The following is a 20,103-nucleotide window of genomic DNA, read 5'->3' as shown; positions in this document are numbered from 1 at the left end:
CGTAAAAATTCTGCCCACACATTTGCCCTCTGTGATCAGCTTACAGCCATACTGGAAATCTTCTACATAACAGCCATTTGGATTGAAACGAACCTGCAAACCCTGCTCAACCATTTGTCCAACAGAAAAAAGATTCTTTGTAATGTTTGGGACATGAAGTACATCTGCTAAGTACTTTGATTTCCCACTCTTCGTATTTAGAGGTATGTCCCCTACATGAGCAATGGGGTGAGCTGTGTCATCTCCTGTCTGCACATAGCCTGACACATCTGGTTTGCACATATCTCTAAACCACTCTCCACGAGACGTCATGTGATTAGAGGCACCTGAATCCACATACCAAACATCATCTTGGGTGGAATTCTCTTCAGTCATTGTATTCATTACATGCTGCATTACAAACATGCGCTCGTTTTTGCTGTCATCTGCATCTCTGCTAGTAGATGCATAGTTGCCCTGTTCTCTCTTTCCACTTGCTTTTCCCTTTGGACAGTCACGTGACATGTGACCTCTTTCACCACAAGTCCAACATTCTCTGCTATCTGGAGTATGTTGCTGCTTGCTTGATCCTGCACCACGACCTCTTTGACTCCCCCTGTCTTGAGACTGGTTTCCCCTGCCACCTGTATTGTTTTGATTTGATTGACCTTCCAGAAATTGGCCCCTGCAACCCCTTGGGCCTTGACCACGACCTCTACCTCTACCTCTATTGGAGTTAGAATAGAAGGCCTGTTCAGAATTATTTCTTCCATGAGAAGAAGATGTGTCAAGGTTCTTCTCCTCAAGAATAAGCATAGAAATCAAATCTTGGAACACGGGGATGTCGTCTCTTGTATTCATGGAAGACCTGAAATGTACATACTCATCTCCTAGACCATCCAAGCATGCACGGACAATGTCATCATCTTTCAGTGAGACTTTAATAGATCCAAGAGCCTCAATGATACTCTTGATCTTCAAGGCATAATCATTGATTGAGAGGTTGTTCCTCTTAACCTGATTTAGCTCCGACTTTAGTTGAAGCTTCCTGGCCTTGGTGTTCACCTCGAACACTCTGCCTAAGTTTCTCCATGCAATGGCGGGGGTTTCAGCATCCTGTAGATAGCCCATCATGCCATCTGTGATGCTCATAGAAAGCCAATACATCACTTTGCTCTGGCCTTGTTGCCAGTCCCTCAAAGCTTTCCTTTGTTCTGCTGTAGCATTTGCCTCGGGAATATCTGGTTCCTTTTCATTGTCTCCTTCTACATAGTCCCAATAACCTTTTCCTTTTAGGAAATTTGTTATTCTGAACTTCCATGCAGGGTAGTTATTTTTCTCAAGCTTCTCAGTAACAATCTGACTGAAACCGTCAGACATCTTGAAGCACTAAGACAAAATAGCTGCAATCTGCAAAAACCTGCAAATCTGCTGAACCTGCTATCGTGGTACCTGTAACGCTTTCTACACTCAACGAGTGTCCACAATCAAGCGTACATACAACCACTGTACTTGTACAGTAAATCTCTGTATACTGCACTTTAAAGACCTATTCAGAAACTTGTGCATCTGGTCGTGGATTGCAAACGAAGGGATTGTGATGCTCTTGCTCTCTTAGCCTCTCTTGCCTGCACCAGGCTCTGATACCATGTAAAGAATGAGGATGTAAGAGAGCTACACAAGACAAGCACAAAAGCACACAGAGATGGAAAGCTTCTTCTTCTTCTTCACAGAAAAGAGAGTACAAAATGACTAAGTGCTAAAGCTGAAAAGTAGCACATATGTACATGCGGTCACTAAGTTAAGTGTGAACTCGCTAGAAGCGTACTAGGCTGGCACTATAAGTGTAGTCCAGCTGTAGAATCACTGGCAGAGATCCTCCGTGTCGGTCACCTAACGCGCCAGTGAGTAAATGCCGTAAGCGGCCAAGACCCGTAGTGCATGCCAGCTCAAGGTGTAGAGCTCGACATCTCAACAACAACAATGTCAAAAGCACTCTAACAACCTTGATGGTAAACTAGGAACCTGTTGGAGCATTGGTCTCCACATCGGACAATGCCACAGTAGTGAACACTATAGCGGCACTGAAATCAAAGCTAGAGCCAAAAAAGATTCAAAGACAGCTGCTCGTATCAAGAATGGTGGCCCAGAAGGCGAAAAATTAGCAAAAGATAAAAGAACTGGAGCAGCAACTAGCTCAAGCAAGCGCCGAATTAGAGACTCAGAAGCATATCGTTGCTGACACGCTGCTAAAGGAAAAAGAAGATCTGATTTTTCAACAACAAATTAGAGCAGACAAAGCCCAGAGTCAACCGCAACTGCTGCCCGGACAACAAGTGCCTGATTTGCCTGAAACATCACACCAAGGGAAACAAGAGCATGAATTTGCTGAGCCAGATCTGGATATCAGAGATGAGCTCACTGAGAGCATTAAGGACATGCCAGAGGGACCAACAAAGGAGTACATGCTCTATGAAAAGAAGATAATGGAGTCAGCGGCCCTGGCCTACTTACAACCAGAAGAGCAGGTGGAAGGGTTTGGCCATGAGTACCTACCATTTCCTCTGTTATGCCATGAAGCAATCTTGTGGAAGGAAAAGATGCGGCCAGCCCTACCACGAAACAAAGATGGGGGTTATGAAGGCATTGCACTGACATCGGAAGAAGCCCAGATGCTTGTCAACGACCACCCAAAGTGGAGGCAGAAGTGGTTGGACAAACCGCCACAGGATCTAACTAACTACCACAACGCTCCTCAACATATACAAATAGATCCTACTTTCTGCCTAGTCCCTAGAAGATGCACGTGGAAGGATTTCGCCACATGGAAAGGCTCAAGTCCACAAAAACTAAACTACCCGGTCTTGATAGCGCAGCAGCCCCCAACAGTAGCCTACATGCTGCGGGATGTCCCTGACGTGGCTTGTCAAGTTCTAGTAAAGATAGCCCGGATGATCCTCACCTGCATCCAGGTGTTTAAAGACACTGAAGGCAAAGATCATCCATGGAATCTGTTCTTGGAAGGGCACAGAGGGATCTGCTGGAATCTCCAGGATTCACCACCACGACACATTTTGATGGCAATGTACTCCAGGCTAATGTACCTGCCCTCACACTACTTGCAGACATTCGAAGAGGCCTTCGTCATAATATTCTTCGAAATTGATACAAGGATTTTCCATCTATGGCGAAGGACCTCAAGGCACGGTACGTAGCATACCAACACACGTTAAGTGAAAATCCATTCAGACAGCATCAAGAAGTCCTCGAAGCTGTCCTTCAAACAAGAAGCTTTTCAGCAACACTTGCTTCATTGGAGCCACATCAGCGGTCAAAGCACTGAACATGCACGAGGGCGTGCAAGGATAAGGAAGGGGGGAATGTTGGGCGGACGAAGCGACAAGCGGCCGTTTCCAGAGAAGGATCATATATTTATGAGAAACCTTTGTAAAATTCTTTTGTAAGGAAGCATCCCTAAGCTGAGAACTTGTCAAAGGGTTTATGATTATTCTTCTGGGAGCAATTGTATATTAGAGAGTCAGTTAGAAGTTTAGGAGCTTTTGGCCGGACAAACCATTTGTAAAGACCTAAACTATAAAGGTCATTTTTTGTAAGTTTGAACATTATCTTTTTAATGGAAAACTGAGAAGACAGCGTACGTTTGAGAGCTCCTTCTTGCTCCAACTTGTAATATTCACCATTGTGGCTACGGTAATCCAAATTCAGATTTGTTTATTGCATTGTGTTCCTCTTACCGTGCTCTTCCATTCAAGTGTAATCATTCAAAATTTGGTGTAGGTTTTCAACGACGAGTTTGAGACCTTAAATCATTCTTTTGAGTGTCTATATGCATGTTTTGTGTCGTTTTGACCCTAGAAGGGGCATTAGGGACCCTAAAACGACCCATTAGGATCACTTGTTCATTGTTTTTGCTGGCTTTGGGATGAGCGATCGCGATATTTGTGCCTTTCCATAATGCTGTGACAGTGATAGAATACAATCCTGATAGTCCCCTGTAGCTTCCCTTCAAGTTTCGTGCGATTCCGAATAAGTTTGCATGGTAAACGGGCGTGACGACTGTAGAGCTGTGTAGAAGGACATAGTTAGATTACTTGGAGGTAATGTGTTTGATTTTCTTGTAGAGTGAGTAGATGCATCTCATCGAGTTCACTTCATTAGGAGTGACACCCTAGTGAGTTTCCATGCCTCATCATGGTCGCTTCCGTTGTATTGATAAATATGTTGATGCGTGAGAGCTATGCTATGGACGTCCGTCGCGGTGACTCGCAAACAATGGAAATCAGAGAAAGATGCAGTGTCAACAGATGATGAATGGTTAGATGGAATGGAACTTCGCATCAAAGTACAGCTGAACAATCATAGCACAAATGCATTGGTTGATACACGAGCTTGAGTAAATACAGTCAGTTATTCCACACATAAGAAAGCAACAAAACAGTCTTTGACAAGAGGAATAGTGACTATCAAAGGATGCAACAAGAACCCAACACCAACATTGGGAGTAGTCAACTTAAATGTGATAGTACACAAATGTTCATGTCCTCATCAGTTTGTGTGCTTACCAGATGAACACATGAATGAGACAATGATTCTTGGAATCTCATGGATGCGGACATACAAGAAAGTTGAAGATTGGGAAACCAATCAACTCAAACTATCACCTAAAGACGGACAACGCAATGTTCCAATTGCACCAAGCAAGGAGGAGTGGAAAGGAAGTAACCAGTAGACCAAACCACAAAGAAATCAATCTTCTCCATTCTATCGACAAGCAAATGCTACAAGTAGCATGCAAGGAGTCAAGAAAATTTGGGTACCAAAAGCACAGCTTAACACTAGGTTGGTAACCTAACAGGACATAAAAGTGTCCTTTCAGGGTTTTGAAAAAAACCTCCAAAACCATAGTAGATCCACTCATTTTGTAAAATCCTTTCATGAGGTTATAGTTCAAGGCCTACTACATATGGAAAAAATAAGAAACTTGTAAAATTTCTCATCTTTTGGTCACACCAAGCCTCCAAAGTTGATGGACCAGTACATTTTCATCAAAACAATCATTTCTTACGTTTTGTTGCATAAAAATAAGATTAGGGATTTTTGTAGGACTTGAGATAAATTCCCTAGTGAACTTCAATGGGTTGGTAATCAGAACATATGATTGCTTCTCAATCACTATTTTTTGTTTTGCCAAAAGAAATAGGTACAAAAAATTTGAATTTTTACCATTCTGCAAACCTATCATCAAAGTTTCTATAGCCATGCTCAATAAAAATAATATATGCATGTTTTCTTAGTTCCGTATTGTCCTTTAGGTTCATAAGGAGCCATGGAGCATGTCAAAAGAATAATACATCTCTTACCAAGGGGAGTCTTGGGGACAAACATGAAGTGCTAAATACAGCAAACATGAAAAAACTGGGTTCAACATCATGAGTTGTAGAATCCCATAGAAACTATTCAATATCTAGCCAAATTTGATCCTTATGACTAGATATGGTTACTACCTACAAAATGCATGTAGTTGTCACAAGAACTAACAATATTGAAAAAGCTATACTTGATATACTAGAATGTTTCGTTTTCTTCTATAATTGAAAAAATCAACCATCGTTGTTTACTATGCAAAATAGGGTATTAGGTGCCCCAAAACTCAAGGAATATTAGCTTTATGTTACAATATGCGACATAGAAAATCAAAAGTGCATTTGGATATCATGAAAGCCACCAAAAAAATCATAGAAGAGCTAAAATTGGCTAAAAAAACAGGATTTGACATTTTTTGTAATTTGGTCATAACTTACAACTTTAACATTTAGATAGTTCTCTAGCATTATAGACCTCACAAACATGAATTCTAGAGTGGTATAGTTGCAAAAAGTTGAAAAAAAGCAAAAAACAGGACCCGTTTTTTCACACAGTTTAGGTTGTGAAATGTTGTGCAAGGACAAGGTTAAAGATGGAATTGATATTCCAAAAAAATGTCGAGTTTTTTTTAGCTCATGAGACAACTTTCTAGATAGATAGCACCTCAAAATCCATTTTGAAACTCTTGACATAATTCAAGCAAAATGGTCAATTAACAGGACATAAAAGTGTCCCATTACCAACCTAGTGCTAAGGACAACCGATTCAAATCTAGGTGCCCAAAACATCATCGACAATACCAAAGGTGGCTCCAAGGTTCAAAATACAGAGACGAACATCTCCAAGCAAGGAACCTAACAAGAAATGGATTTGGAAGAAAAAGGAGCACTTATATTTTTTGCAAACCCCTAAACCAATCCAGCAATGGAGTTAAGTCTTAGAAGACTCAACCACACCATTCTGCACCAAGCAAATCAAGCTATCAATGGTGGGGAAAAGCTCTCCAATAACCATTATTGATACCGACAGCTCAAGAAATCAGCGTGCTACAGCATCCTGATGGTATAATCAAGCAGAGAGCACACAAGCTACAAGATTTGCTCTTTGGAAGACAAAATTAGATTACAGGCTCGACATCAGAAACCCTTGAGTTGATTGCTCAAGACCCAACTCTTGCACAACATAATGGTTTGAATTGCATTGATATTCAAAGCATGGTAGAGCCAACCAAGGCTATGCATAGACACGATTGTTCAACCCATGCACACAGTCGTCCCGGAGTACGCCATCTAGGAGGGGGGAAGGGCACTAAGTAATCGAGGGCAATGTTTGAAGAGAGAGGAAAAAGTTTGATGTTAACGTGTGATTTTTTGTAAAACTACCTAGTAATGCCCTTATAAATCATTCAACAGGGAAATTTAGTTGATAATATCTCCTGATGAGTGTAAATAGTGTATATACTATCAGAAAATCATCAAAAAATAGTAATTTTTGTTATTTTCTATCATTTTTCTTGATATTGGGACTTAAAATTGGAGAATTCCAACAAAGAACAATAAGGTTGTGTTTTTCATGGATTTTCTTAATTATTGGATTCTCACTTTGCTTTTTTAGCATATTTTGTTATTTTATGTGATTTTTTAATAAACAGGTCAAAAATTAATAATAAATAGCAAATGAGCTCAGATGGCAAAACTGAAGATACGTTGATAATTAGAAAGACAAGGTAGACAGGCACAAAATATTTCAATCAAATTGGCATATGGAAGCAGAAAGCCTAAATTAGGCGGCCATATGTACCTTTGCAGAATTCTTGCAGAATGAGCTACAGGAATCCAATTGGGGAAATTTTCGAGTATAACATAGATTTCACGGCCTAGTAAGACTAACAGGGGAATTTGGGGAAAAATCGTTCGGGAAGTCTGAGTATAGATGCCCAAGTAGGCTAAAATCACCTCATTCCACTTGCTGCCTTTGGAGAGAGAACCTTTTGACTTCTTCGCGCGCATTTTTGAAGTCTACAGTTGCCTGTTTTCAGTGCCGTTTCACACAAGACATGAGGGGTAAGTTCTATACTTAACATTGATCCATTGTGTACAGCCCGTAGCTAGTCTAAACCCCTGTCAGCTCAATCAAATCAGATGAGACTTGGACTATACCATGCCCCAACATAATAGAACACTTCTACATTAACAGTTGACCATTTGGCGGGGCTCGAGGGGGTCCCAAGTAGAAAAGCTAGGTTTTTGGCATATGCCAGAATTGGATTCTGACGCCACAAACAGCTTATATACGGGGTCTATACACAATTTTTATGATTGGTTTCATAAAATCAATCAAGCCAAGCCCTCGAAAAGCAAAAAATAGCTCGAAACCTACAAAGCGTCAAATTTGACATACAAGTCAAAATTGACTCCAAATGGGCCAAAATTGGATGAGCTACTTCAGGACTATGTAGCGGACAAGTCCATAGCCTCAAAAGTGACTTACCAACTCTATAGACCATGTAGTCACAAAAATTGGTGATTTCAGAGTCGACAAAGCACGAAGTGATGCTGGCAACACAAAACTTGACCAAATTCAATTATGACTTGTTTTAGGTGTATAGAATATGTTTAGGTTAAAATTTTCAAGTTTTGCAAGAAAGAGTTGACTACTGTAAATAATCATGATTTTTACTTTTGTAATATTTTGGCTTGAAAATGGTATCATAACCTCACCTATCACTTGTACACACCTATTACATGCCACATTTCAAGTATGAGCCAAAATGATCAAGTATAACTAGGATAATTGCTAAAAAACGCAAAGAAGTCCTTGCAAACCAATTTTTGATTTACGAGTCACATTTTTTTAATCCAATCACCTCATATTACATACACAGGGTCTATACCATATTTAGAACCAACAAGTACCAAAAAATATTCATTTTGATGAAAAACGTTAATAATCATGATCATTTACTTTTTGGCCAAGATGGGGGAAATTTGCAACTTTGCCATAATGAGACCAAAGTACATGATGTCCTAAGCCCACTAACCAAGTTTGAACAAATTTGGAGTTCAAGTCTCAAAATTCCTTTACATCTACTGTTTCATAGACCTAAAGCCTAAAATTGGCACCATTTTTATCCTGTGCACTCAAATGAGCCCACACTTCACTCAGAGTATTTGGTATATACTTCAAACCTATAATGTCAAATTTGCAAAGTTGAAAAACTTACTCAATTGTAAATAATTACAATTATTTACTTTGTTGCAATTTTTTGTTTTGACTTCAAGAATTTGATCTTTACATGTTTTTATGCATCTATGCATGTTCAAAAATTGATTTGAAGCAAATTGGACTCAATTTGTCAAGAAATCAGACTAAAGGACATTTTAGGGCGGAATCTGTCAAATTTTCTAACTTTGACACTCTAATTACTTAGCAGGATCCATGCAAGCTGCAGAAAAGGCCAAGAAGAGTGTCTCTCAAAAGGAGAAGCTGCAAGAGCTACCACCATACCAACTGGACCCCAATTCACTAAAAATGGCCAAAGCAACGTACTTTTCAAAAGAGCAGCTTGAGGAAAATAACACAAAGGTCTTCACAGGTAGATTCAAAAGTGAAGAAGGACATCAGGTAGAATTACAACTTCTGCCAAAAGAGGTCTATGATGTCACGGCAAAGCCCGAGACAAAAGGAGCTAACAAAAGGCTTGGGCTCAGAGAGTTCTACAACCAAGAGACATGTGGAGTAGATTTTCAAAAAGCTTATGAGCTCCTATCAACGATCAAGGAAGATGGAATAGCCCAGATCTCTAACCAGCAGGGGAACAAGGTAGAAGTGATCCATTACAAAAGAGATAGTGGCCGAAGCTCTCAAATTGCCAACAAAAGGAATGACCATGATGGCAAGAGACAGAAAAACAGCAGGCACTTCAACAAAGAGACTGCTGCTGCAACATTTGCTGATCTTATCGAGAAACAGGTGGAAGAACCTGCAAGATTATATCATCAACATTTCCACTTCTTGGCAAAGGGACTACCAAGGTATACAACACCTAATCATGTAGTTGCGACTACATTTACACAAGTGTTAAAGTCGACAACCAGGCAACCAATTGACCACACACATTATGTTTTATCCACACTGAAGGGAACAAAGAAAGAGGGCAAGATAAAATATCTGGGAGCCCCTGAGTTACTTACAAGAATTTCCTACCATGCTATCGGCATGGCAGATAATTTTCCACCTGCCCCAGATCTGAACACATGGATAGTGTCAGCACAGCCATCTCCAAGATCCACAAGCTCCACCAAAATAACGTACAAATCTGATGAAGAATCTGTTGAGAGCTCTCCAAAAAGGCATAGCAGCAAAAGATCAGATAATGAGGAAATAAGAGTCCGAATAGAGGAGATGAAAAGAACAACAGTGGAAGCACATCAAGAGGAGCCTCAACAAAAGAAAGCATGGTTTGAGAGAGAGAAGCACTCTTATGAACAAAGTTTTCAAGCTCAAGGCAAGGACCCTGCAAAGTGTGTACCCATTGAAGTGAAAGGACCAAGAACAAAGCACCCAGCTAGGAAAGAGGCTGAAGACCCCATAGAGTTGTTGGAATGCATGTACGCTGAAGTAGAGGCATTGAAGCTGAAAGAAGCCCAAGAAGCAGAAAGAAAAGCTAAAGAAGCGGCGGAGCAACAAGAACAAGTCGAAGCAACACACTAAGGTGAAGCCCAGCACGAAGAAGGTGGTATGTCTCCAAGACCATCTTCGCCAACTATGGAACAGCACGACCACCCAATGCCAAGCCCACCACCTTCACCAACCGATAGACACATAGAGGGAAGGCCAACCAAAGAAAAAGATCCTGAACCACAAGAGGCAATAGATTCTGCACAACATGCAACAACTACTCTGGAGCAAGCCAAAGCAAAAGAACCAGAGCCAAAAAGGGCAGCAAGTCCTGCACCATAGGAGACAAGAAAGTTTGATCAAACAAAAGAACAAGAAACAGAGGAAACCCCTTCTACCACCACTGAGCAATAAATGGGTGAGGCATCCACGAAGCCTCAAGCAGACAAAGCAAAGGAGGCCCAAGTACAGCCTCAAGGGGAAGAAGAAACCCGACCGCTACCACAAACATCCGCCAGCGCTCCACCAAAAGTATCACAAGAGACTACCAAAACGTCTAGGCAGCTCCCAAGAAATGAAGATTGGCAAACCAATGATGAGGTGATTCTACAAGTTAACAAATATGATAAGCAGATGCAAGACATGACCGCAAAACTGCGAGCAGCAGCACTTAGCCGTAGCACAAAGGCTAAAGAGTTGGAGATGGTGATTAATGCTCTCCAAAGAGAGTTAGAAGATAGATTAAATGTCATCACCGATCTACAAAAGCAAGTCCAAGATTTGAAAGCTGAAGTTGAACAACACCAGCTAGCAAGGGACAAGTAACAAAAGAAAATGGAAGAGTTAGGCGAACTTCTCATGAAGTTAACAGATGCTTGCAAAACCAAAGATGAACAGCTGACAGAGGTTACTAAAAAACTCTTGACTACAACTCTATCAGTTCAAAAGATTCAAGTAAAACTAGATGTAGCAAACGCCTCATTGCAATATTTAGAGTAGAGGATCAACGATTAGGCAACCTTTCTATGATAGATTATAGAAAATCCCGCCGTTGCCTTGATCAAAGGTACATATGAAGTGTACAAAGCACTGGAGAAAAAGAATAAATATCTAAAGCTAGAGCTAAAGTTGGAGCAGTCACAATGTAGAGACGTGGCATTAATGCGGGTACAGCAAGAAGAAGAGTTGCTAAAGGAAATAGCCAAGCTAAAGAGTCAACCAGCTACTACAAGATGGACAGTCAAAGATGCAACAAGCAGCATGTACTTCAGAGCAGGCACACATAGATATTCCCTCAGTCTTGTTCGCTAAGATGGAAACACAGCTAGTAGAAGGGTTAGGTGGCGAAGAAGATTTCCAAGTTCCATTAATAGAAGCTGATGAAGTACCCATGGTCCAACTATCAAAAGCTGAGAAAGATGCACTCAAAGAAAAGATTACTTAGGAGGAAAATGAGCATTGGAAAGCAGCGATGGATTGGGATTTGAGAGTTCTTCACTCTGTCAATGTTACTCAACTCACTCCCAATCAAATCAATGCCGCAGAGCTCCCTCCATAGCTCCTCGTTGTGAGCAATGTCGTCATAGCTTCATTGCTTGGTGAAGTGGGTGAAGTGTTTTCGTTTTGAGTGAGAGAAGGCCTCCTTATATAGGTTTCTGAGAGGGTTTAGGATTAGGGATAAACATGCTTAAATCCGCTGATTGGGGTTACTTTTTGCTTAGGGTGGTCAACAGATTGAGGTCACCTATTATGTCACCATCAAGATATTCTCTAGAGTGATGTGAGAGGGGAGGGTAAATGCAGATTTTTCTGATTGTGACACATGGGGATAAGGCCTTGACCAGCATTTAAGAGCAGGTAGGTGGCTGTTGAAACTGGAGGTTCTACACATGTCAGTTGGGTCCTCCTGAATATCAAATTCTCAAAAAATCCTCAACGATGGCTTCTTTTGACATGTGTTCTTTGAAAAAATCAGCATGTCTCTTTTCAACTCAAAAGTCTTTATCCCTGTTGAATCACCTTTACTATAATATTTTCTCCTCCTGTAACTGCATTGTTGATGCCCAATCACTGCTTCTAGTAACAGTGAACTGTTACCTACCAAATACTTATGGTGTAGTAAAAAATATTTACCATGGGTAAAAAAAGTTACTGTAGGTAAAAAGTGATTTGTATTTACCATGTAGGTGAAAAATATTTACTGTAGGTAAAAAATATTTGCTGTGGTTAAAAAATATTTGCTGTCGATCAAAAAGTGAAAACGGAGTATGCTGTGCTGTGAGTCCACACGAACATCCTCGTGTGAATTTCACTAGAAATTCACACCTAGAATGGGCTATTCTGTAAGATATAGGTTGTAGGCATGCATAAGAGCTCGTTCCCACGTATCTTCTGTCCATGGCACTTTTTACTCTTTGGTGCTTGTGAAGTAGATTTTTCTTCTCTTTTGAGATCCCTTGGACTAGAGTATCCTCATCTCCCCAACAACTGACTGTGCCTTTATTGCATCTTTAGAAGGGGTCCTAAAATCCATGCATAAAAAACAAGGATGTTTGGGCCAGTTATCAGCAACCCGACTTCAAGATTTGTAGGCTACTCCGCAATCGAGCTTAAAAACAGAGTCACTATGCAATTCTGCAGGTGCCAGACAAAGAGAGAAAGATCAGATATGAAAAGGCTCTACATGCACTTAAAGACCGCCTCGCGAATTGTCAACTTGAAGTCTATTTTAGCTCATTAAGGTGTGTCAAGGGACGACACAGGCGAGGAGGGGGGAATGTTAGCAACAAGCTAACCTAGATATCATTTTTTGGAGCTCTCATTGTAAAAACACTTATTATTTTTAAAAATCAAGAATATTGTAACTCCTATTTTTCGGATAAATTTTTGTAATTGATGAGCCGGAGCTACAAGCTTCCAAATTGTATCAACTTGTCTTTACCCATCTTAAGTTAGAGCTCCCAGATTAATAGTTTTGACCACCAAAAACCTTGGCTAAGGTATAAAAACCAATTTTTGTAAGTTATTTTTAAATTTTTGGATAATGAAACACATTGTGAGCTAATGGTGCTCACTTCTCTCCTTCTCGCGCTTCCTACTCCCTCTCGGTTGTCACATTACAGTCACGTCTATTGCGTTGCAACCACAGGTGAGAGCTCTACGCATTGACGTAAGCATTTCATGGTATTTCATAGCTTTTGGCATCGCCGATACGTGGCCTAATTCCATCATAATTAGTATTTAAGCTTTAAAATAAAAAACTAAGTATAGGCAGGGTATTGGGGCATCATTGCTAAGAATTTAGAAGCATTCTGGGTCAAAAACAACTAGGTCAAAAACTCACTGTTGTTAATAATCGTGATTTTTTCACTTGACCTAAAGTGAGATTTGAGACCATAAGCATGTGTGATTAGGTCTTATAAACATGTGCTAGAAGTTTTATAATGTTTGGATGTCGTTTGATGCTATAACGGATGTGATTTGTTTGCCGATGAGCAATTAGCTTTCGGTGATTTGTGTCATTTGAGTGTAGCCTGAGTTAGATGCGATTTGTTTGTTGTTTTCCAAGATATTGACAACCTCTTGTAGCCTCTATGCACTAGTCAAGTCAGCTTTGTCCCATGGATTCACAATTTATTCGTGGTTCTTGCTATGTCTGCAATAAGATAGGAGTGAGGTTAGACACCCATCCCACAATGTCCTCAAATGGAAATGACACAAGTAAATGCCTATTGTCTTGATTTTGGTGTCATTTACTTGATCCTTGACTATCCAAAAACCCCAAACCAAGTCAAAAAGATCACAACGAATATCACAGGAATCATTCAGCTACCCAGTAGCTTGCAAAATGAAAACGTAGTACCAGTTCAAGTAGTTATGAGAGTGCAAGCTCAAAAGGAAACTACGGAGAAGCAAGAGATAGAGAAAACAGAAACTGACCCGAGTTCAGAGACAGGTGAACCAAAGACCAATGCACCTATAAAAAAACCAAGAGCAAACAGAATAGTTGGAAAGCTAGAAAGGCTAAAATAAAAGCACATAGGGAACGAGAGCAAAAATCCCTAGTTGAGGAGCTTACCAAAGCTAAATAGAAGATAAGACAACATGAGGAGAGAGTTGCACCTTCTCTTACGTAGACATCTCAACCTCTAGAGAAACCATCCACAGAGGAGAAACCAAAAATTTCTAGCTCAGGAGGATCAATGTTAGTTGAGAAGGTTAATGAGCCACTAGATGCCCTATTGAAAGCCTATGAAACACGGCTCAAAAACAACCAACCCAAGAACAGAGGTGGATGACATATCCCTATGCATAACTAGAAAATAATAGGCTTGAAATGTGTTAAAAAATGATTCAAACAACCCAAGATTTACTAGAACCACCAGTTGGAAAACCTGAGGGTGTGATCCTTGTCCTACCTACACCAGTAATCCCACCAAGCCAGGAACAAAAAGAGCTAGATTCCAATCACGAGCATGAACCAAAGCTGAAGGACCCAACATTAGAACCAAGGATAGTGTTGAATACCATGGATAACTCTTTCAAGGGATTTAACCTAGCTATACCTCACAATTGTAAATAAATAGATGGTCTTGGCAAATTGTGGAAACAAGTCACAGAGGCCAATGAACAAAGTGAGATCAGCAGACAAGTAAACCAGAAGGGTGATGGAAGAGGAGTGTCTCTTCCACCAATAGAGGAATTTGAGGCTGGATCTCATATGAATCTAGAAGTGGAATCGTATTGGGGAGACAAAGGATCTGTACAGTCTATGGATAGTCAAACCCATTTGCTAAGAACACTACCGAACTGTACGGGAGAGTACGAGGTAAATTCAGAGGTTGTTACAATCCCATCACCACGGAGACTTTCTTTAACAAGGTCATCTATTCAAGGGGGTTGATAGACATTTTGTTGACACCATTCACTTGTACGATAAAATTAGCTGAGTTTCTTAGAATACGACCAAACATGTGGGCTACGGTGGAAAAATGCCTAGAGAAATTTGGTGTTAAAACACCAATGACAACTCGAGGAAGGAATCAAAGAGATATAAATGCCTCATCTAAACACTAAGCCAATGCCATTAAACAAGGTTGGAGAGTACTATGAGGGAGAAGATGGGAACACCACTCTTCCTGTGGAATTCCAAGGTGTAAAAACCATGGCAATCCTTGACAATGGAGCTGGTGTTTACATCGCAACAAAAGAGATCAGGAACAAATGGAAAAACCAGCAACGAGGGCTACAAGGATGAAAGTGAAGCTTGTAGACAGACACATGGAAAGGTCCATAGGACTGCTAGAAAAAGTAGTTGTTACTTCTTGTGGCATTGAATATGAGAAAACCTTTGCTATTGTTGATTTTGGCAAGAACAACAATTAGGACATCATTCTAAGAAGACCATTCATGTGACAACTTAAAATGGTCCAGAACTGGGGGTATGACCATATCTACCTAAGAAACTAGGACAAGGATAAACTTGAAGGACCATAATTACAGGGATGTGATGAGACACCTATGGAGGAGTTTGATTCCAATATTGTAGGAGGATCAAAACTTCCAGCATGGATGGGTAAGCCTAAAGAATTGTGGATGTGTGGAGCTTCACAATGTGGAAGTTTAAAGCGAGATGAGTGTTATATATTAGAAAGGGAAATCAAAGATAAGGATTATATCCTAGAACCCTTTCTTGAGGAAGCTTTAGAGCCACTTGAATGGGAACACATCTTGGCTACTCTGGATGTGTGCACCATTCAAGACTGTCCAACAACGAAGTTTTGTGATGCAGATGGCTATGATGTTGTTCCTTATTTTGTAGTGAGTGTAATCCAGGAAAACAAAGCCAAAGAATAAGACGAGTTCTATTACTCCATAGAACACTTGGAACTTCAAGAAGATGCTGACACTGGAAATACAGACAACCCAGCAGGTGACGTGAACAACACTTTAACAAATGTTGACACTGGAAATACAGACAACCATAGCAAGTGACGTGAACAACACTTTAACAAATGCACGATTTTATGATTGCCTAGATCAAACACCCAGGAAACAATGTCATCGCTACAAGAATAAAGTGCATCAGAAGTGGACTCCAAAATCTCTGATGGTGAAAACACAACTGCAACCACAACAAGCACCCTCATATGTGGCTCACATACATTAAGAAAAGAATCAGCCAAGAAGATCACAACCATGTCAACGAGCTACTAGCGCTCTGAGAAAGTGGATACCAAAGTCATCCCAGGAACAACAATCCAGGAGCAAGCAAACAATAACTTTCTGTAACCAGCCAAACCACACAAGGAAAGTGCTAGAATGCAATCTTGTTGAGGATAGCAGCAACAATGATGATTCTTTTGACATCCCTTATTAGAAACTCAGGTCATCACCATCAGTAGCAGCTTCCGTGACAACCAAGGAAGGCCAAAAGAAAAGAATGAGTCAGAACCAGAAAGTCTGACAAATCTGGATACCAAAGAGCCACATTGGCCAAAAGCAGGTATGTATCAAGAAGACGAAGATCTTTGATGAAAAATCACAAGATCCAATGTCAACAAAAAAACAGTCAAAGCATGCAAGAACATCTAAGAAAATCACAAAGGTGCAAGCTTTCGCAAATCGGATTTGGGTTTCAAAGAAGTTGACTCAAGCAACAAAGAGGTCAGGAATTTTTTTGGATTCCAAAACAGTTAAAGTATCAACTCCCAAAGTCTAAATCCAATCTTGAACCATGCGTATAAAGGTTGAAGCAAAGACCACTACTGACTCAATCAAAGACAAGGTGGATCCCAAAGAAAGTAGAGACAAGTATGGGTTCCCTAATGAGCATCATCAATGAAATAGGTAGTCATCACAAAGAAGTGCGTCTTAAAAGAAACCAATAACACTGTTGTCACTACACCGCCGCTTGAATTCTTTCAATTCCTCCTATGGTTATAGTACAATTAGAAGAGAACCCACTATTGAGGGACAATGCCAAACACAAAAACCAACCACAGGGCTAAAATGGATCCCAAAGAAGCATCAAACAGATAAGTAAGCCTTCAAAAAGTATCTACAACCTTCAATCAAGCAAAGGACATAGGAGCTTCAAAGAACATCACATTGCCTAGAATAGGAAGCCTTGCCAGCAAATGCCAATAAGCAAATTGCTTATATGCACATCTTGTATAGCATAGATTTTTCCATGCATTGACTATGTATGCATGATAGGGCTACATTACAAGGAATGCATAGGCACACTTTTTTATTTCCCAACCAGAACACATACCCATGGCCATACCCTGTCGTCAAGGAGGACTCCAAATAGGAGGGGGGGAGGCATTATAAATTGCGGACCTAATATTATGAATATTAGAGGGAAATGCTTTTTTCATTTGATTGAATTTTTGCATTTGATTGTGATAATTTCTTGACAAAATTCAGAGTATACGCCCTCATAATAGCATTACAAGAGAAGTACGGGGACAAAAGCCATATATGAGCCCCTAGGGACATGTGTATGGTGTACATAAAGTTTAGAATTTTATTAGAATGATTTTTCTTTTTTGGCTGAGTAGATTTTTTGTTTTGTTTCATTATTTTTGCAATTTTCCAAAAAAAAGGGAAAAAATCCATGATTGAGGTGACAAACAAACTGAAGAGATATTGACTAGTACAAAGAGAAGCAGGTACAAGAAAATGATGAAAATTTACGAGGTATGCCTCAAAATTCATCTACACAAGGCTAGAATGTTAGAGGTAAGAAAGAATGTTGATCAGCCTTCGACAACAGCATGAGGCCAAAAATGACTGAGAATGGTCATCAAACTCCCGGATGGACTTCAAGGACAAATAAATTTTGGTGATCAACTAAATGAAAGCATCCATCAAGTGGAAAGTTGCCTATCAACCACTTCATGCGACTACAAGACCATATACAGGAAGTAGATCTTTATGCTATAAATCTTCTATCTTGTCTGTGACTTAATGAATCCTAACAAACAAAAGGGACTAATAGTATCGACAAGAACATAAGGTGCCAGAAATGCCCACCAATAATTCTTGAGATTGAAACTCAAAAATTAAGCTTTGAAAGCCAAATGCAAGTCCAAATCAAGCTAAACTTTTTCAGGAGGCTATGCATAGAGAGTACATGCTAAGGGTTTCCAAAAAAAAAAGGATCTAACCCCTAGCTAGCCAAAGATGCATTTTTTCCAAATCTGAAGCCATAGTAGCAATCTACATACCTTGTACATCATGTACATGAATTTTGGGGACAAATGGATAATGATAGCTCATCGATGGTCATCTATCACAAATGATGTTGGATAAGTCCCTTTTGATGCAAGTTACTAACTTGGGGAATTAATTGGGGTTTGTCGGGCTTAAATCAAGTCATGTATCAAGTAGAAGCAATATAATGATTTACACATCACACAAAAGCTAACAATGGAAAATGCGACTTTGATCCTCTTGGTGCAGGAAAAAAGAAGTCCCCAATGAAGAAGAGGAAACACAAAATCAATTAGATAATATCAAAAGATTGTCCTTGATGAGGTGGATTGAATGCTAGACATGAGTTTTGAACCTCAAGTCAGAAAACAAATTATCTCCTAGATTTGGCCGGACAAACAGACTTTGCATTGGAGTGCAACTTGGCCTAAAGAAGTTGAAGGTTTAGCTACACAATTTCTATAGAATCCGTACAAAGTTATCATTGGCTCACAAGATTTGAAAGCCAATCATTCAATTCTGCAATCACTATTTCGAAGAATCACAAATATTTAGAATTGACAGATTTGTTGTAGCAAGTGATGGATGGAGCTTTCTCTATCCATGATGATAAGAGTTAAGCTAAACAAGATTGGATTCTTTCTGAATTTTGATCTGAAAATAGACCTATAATTACACAAACAGACGTTGCAGCTTGGAGCATGGATGTGAAGAACAAAAGTCCGTCATCAATTATGATTTTTATGGATCATAGTTCTTGTTGTGGTTTGACAAAAGTACAAGCAATGGAGCACAAAAAAGAAAAACTACAATAAAGACCACACTGACATTAACAACCAGGTCATGTCAGGGACGAAATGAATTTGGAGGGGGGGAGTTTTGACCTACGGGTCAAACCTTGGCAATGTTTTTTGCGTTATTTCAACTTCTGAGAGTTATGAAATACTATAGATTATGGTTTAAAAAATCATTTGTAAGGAGTAGTTAGTCTAGTTGTAGAAGCCGGGGTGCAATGGCACTTCCAAATTGTACATATAAAGCCATTTTACTTCTTGAACTCTATTTTAGGTTTAACCTATGGTAGCCTTAGTATATAAGGTACCTAGGTCATTTTGTAAAGAGAAATTTTCCAGTTTTAAGCTGTCGTCGACTATGTGTGAGAGAGGAAGAGAGAGAGCGTGGGCTTTATCCTAGCGCAATTCCCCACTCATTCATCACATTGGAGATCCAAATGCACCATCGTGATAGGCTCAGTGAGAGCTACGCAACAACACCAAGCATTCCACTCGCGATGGAGCATGCACGCTGACGTATCTACAAGCCATTTGTGGTCGTAAGTGTATCAAACGATGTCTGTTTTTTGCTTGCAAGCAGTCATTACAATTGTGGAGACATAAGCTATTTTTAGGTACTCATAGATTTCAAATTGGCCACTTCCAAACTACTTCTATGCATTTCTTTTTTGCATATGGGTCTAGAGTGGGGATTTTGAGTGTAGAGGCTTAGGGTAGGTGTATCCTAGTGAGGGGATGGTGTTCCTTAAGTTCTGTACAATTCTGGTATGGTTTGGTGAGTCTCCTTTCGTTTTTGTTTATGTGGGTTGAGTGGTGTAGATGAGCGTAGTGAGATTCTAGATTATGGTGTAGTTCGCCTTCGAGAGTATTATATATGTGGGATGGTCTCAACCTGCCAAGCTAAAGAGACTTCCTCCGTGCACCTATTGTGTCATATGTGTCCTCGATTCACATTATGTTGATCTAGGTTGTGTTGCATGCACTTTATGGGTGGTGTCATTCGCTCCTGGGACGACAGCGTATGATGTCTGTTGGCACTTTTATACATACAAATACTATTTTTTCCACACCAACCTTTTTACCATGCATCGTAAAGCTCACCTAC

The sequence above is a fragment of the Adiantum capillus-veneris genome, chromosome 4 (genome assembly GCF_014529385.1).
Source record: "Adiantum capillus-veneris isolate H3 chromosome 4, ASM1452938v2, whole genome shotgun sequence".
NCBI lineage: Eukaryota > Viridiplantae > Streptophyta > Polypodiopsida > Polypodiales > Pteridaceae > Adiantum > Adiantum capillus-veneris.
This window is presented reverse-complemented; position numbering follows the sequence as displayed.